Consider the following 3,347-nt stretch of genomic DNA (forward strand, 5'->3'; position numbering starts at 1 on the left):
AGTGAATGGTCAGCTGTAATATACAAAATAAATCGACAAGAAACAGCTACTATGAAGCCTCCTATACTGCCTCGAATGGTTTTGTCCAAAACATGAATCGTTACAGTCTTACATTTTCGTGAATTAAGATTCTCTTGAGCAAGACAATATTATCTGACGTCAGGCGAAATAAAATGCAATTTAGGTAGCCCACAGCCATTGGGTATGGAAACTGAATGACACAATATACGGTAAAAAAAGGGAAAGGAAAAAATAAATACATGAAGTAGTACGAAATTCGCCCCATGAGTCGGAGACAAGTGGAAAAGGAGATAAAAAAAGTACGAGGAAAATGTGATACACTAATAATATAAGAATGGGAAGGAAAAACAAAAGTGATACTAGGATGGTAATTAAACCCAGATCAGCGGAGATTACTCCTTGAATAAGATTATGTATGTCAGTAGGTTATTTTAGCTGCTTTGAGACGATTTTATTCACTTTAGGAAAGACCTCTCCAAAAGAGTTAATGAAGACTATACGTACCCCTCCAGTTCAGAAAGTTTCTCCGACGCTGAATAACACGGTTTACTGGTAGCAAGAATAAAGTATAAATGACTTTCTCCACCTGAAGGGGATAACGTCCTCAACAGAGGCGTAATGTATTTATTCTTTCTTTCTCCAGACGCTTTAACTTATCTAAGGCAACACTTTTCGAAGTGGGGGGTAACAAACACCCTTCATTATCCCTCTCATCACCACGGGCTTTCCTCTGGTGCCAACAAAATCGTCCGTTATTGCATGGAAAAAAATTATGTAATCGTGCAGTAGTTAGGTTGTGTATAAGATTGTGTATGTTATCATCTCAACTTATGTAGCTACTAAACATTTCATACAACCCAACAGCATAGAATAATAATGCTGTGTATATGAATACTTGTCAATATATGTGGCCTAACTCTCACCTACCAAACACTTCACACCCTAACTCGGGTGAGTAAAAACCGTGGGAATACGAGTCTGTGCAAAATATCATTCATTCATTGCCAGACGCCATGTATCCCAAACGGGGTGGCCAAGGGCTTAGAGTTAATTGTTTTACAGGGAGGGGCACTAATCCTCCACCAACCCCACTTGACACGTAGGGATGCCAACAGCATCTGGTGTTCCCAGGCGGTCACCCATCCAAGTACTAACCAGACCCAACGTTGCTTAACTTCGCTGATCGGACGGGAAGCGGTGTACTCAACGTGGTATGGCAAAATATGCATGATAATATTACAATAGTCTATTTGATTGACCTGTGCAGCTGAGATCTATGGGCCGAGTAGGGTGTGTTTGATTCGAGGCTGCTGATTGGCCGCCGATGATGTACATCTACACCTCTTCGTATTTTAGCCCACATATATTTATATTTGTAAATTGCTTGCAATATAAGGAGCTAGTTTAAATACAGAATAATTTCCGAAGCTAAAGAGGTTAAAATTAGGTTTAAAAGTTTACCGTGATCAAAGAAAATTAAAGTTGATTATAAAGTTTCGTAGAGCGATGAATGACGTTTGAAGTAAATTATCCACCCACGGTGTACACCCATGTCCGCATGTTGCACTGCATCCACCCACCGTGGACATCTACGTCCGCATGTTGCACTATAATATCCATCCAGGGTGTACACCAATGTCCGCATGTTGCACAACAATACAGCCTGCATTTACTTCGCTGACATCATCGGCGGCCAATCAGCAGCCGCGTATCAAACACACCCTACTTGCCCCATACATCTCAGGTGCACAGGTCAGTCAAATAGACTATAGCTCCTACGGAAACTATATTTTCGCCAAAATTATTAACCCTTTCATGGCCGGGACAACTCTACCGTAGTATTCTATTCCAGCAACACCAGACGATCATTTCCAGCTGCTTCATGAGAGCCTGAGTGTTATCACAGTCATCATAAACCCTCTCATTGTCCAGACAGCTTTTGTATTGTATTGCACCTATCGCCAGACGATTTTATTGAGCTGTGAGTGACTGCAGAAGCCTGAGTGTGATAATACTGGCATCATTTAACCTCTCATGGCAAAGTAAAGGGTAGAGTCACAGGGAGGTTAAGAAGAGAGTAGGACAGATGCAAGGCACAGATGGTAACACAGAAAGTAGTGATTGTTGACAGTAGTATGGTTGGAGCAACTTAGGTACTGTACTGAATTCCATGCTATTGCCAGAAAATCATATTCAACTGAGAGAGGATCACAGCAGTTTAAAAGAGAGTCAGGGAAGACTGACAGTGAGCCCTAGGAGGGTGGAAGTGCTAAGATCACCTGTGTGTGCCAGACGTGGTGCGATGTAGTATACAGTAGAGGCAGGTACTGGGGCGGACCATAACTTCTCTCGTGACGCTAGGCAAACAAGGAGATGCGAGCCAAGACGCAGGAGGAGAGAAGGAAATGAAAGAGGGAAACGAGGAGGATTAGGAAGGAGAAAAAGTAAATGGAGGGAAGAGGCACGAGGAGGAAGCAAAGGATGGAGAGAGAAGACGGAGGAGGAGGAAGAGAGAGAGAGAGAGAGAGAGAGAGAGAGAGAGAGAGAGAGAGAGAGAGAGAGAGAGAGAGAGAGGAAAAAACAGTGGGATGGAAATCTGATAGATATAAAACAGGAAGAAAATAATTGGAAGAGTGAAGGAAATGCAGAAATGAAATTTGTCATAAAAAACAGAGAGCAAAAAAATATGAGAAAAACAGGGAGGGAGACAAAGGAGTGAAGGGGTGATCTGTGAGATGACGAAATGAAGGGGAGGAGGAAGAAAAAGAGAATGGGATAAAAAAGTGCTTGAAAACGAGGAATAATTAGAAAGTATGGGAAATGGGCGGAAGGGGAATATAAAAGGCAAAAGAAAGGATGTGGAGAGAAGGAAAGGAAGCGAAGGATATCAATAAGAAAGAACATAATTGTGGAAAAATGATGGAAAAAGGATATAAGGAGAACGTGGTAGATTGAAAAATAAAAGAATTACTAAATAAAAGGGAAGACGAACAGGGAGGATGACAAGAACAGGAAGGGAATTTGATATAAGAAGGAAAGGAATGAATAGGAAATACAGAAGAGTAATAGAAAAAATGAAGATGGAAAGGAAGAGAAAGGAAAGAAGAACTGAACCGATGAAGGATAGGCCAAAAAAATGGGGCTAAAAAAAAAAAGTAAGAAAGAAGAAATCAGAAACAACGTAGAAATGGAAGTGAGGGCATTGAAAGGGAAGAAAGCTACTGCATAATAGAAAAAAGAAAGGTATAGAGGAGAGGGAAAGGAAAGGAAAGAGAAGAATAAGAAAAACACAAGAATAAAGTAGAGAGAGTCAATGGCGCAATGGG

The 3,347-nt window shown here is 41.1% G+C and overlaps 1 pseudogene; it reads right to left on the reverse strand.

Annotated features, from left to right (window-relative positions):
* Positions 1-1,127: 1,127 nt before the first annotated feature.
* LOC145402762 (5S ribosomal RNA) lies at positions 1,128-1,246 on the reverse strand (annotated as a pseudogene).
* Between the last annotated feature and the right edge of the window lie 2,101 nt (positions 1,247-3,347).

This window comes from Coenobita brevimanus, chromosome 58, assembly GCF_032717465.1.
Source record: "Coenobita brevimanus isolate Jiangsu-jjx chromosome 58, ASM3271746v2, whole genome shotgun sequence".
NCBI lineage: Eukaryota > Metazoa > Arthropoda > Malacostraca > Decapoda > Coenobitidae > Coenobita > Coenobita brevimanus.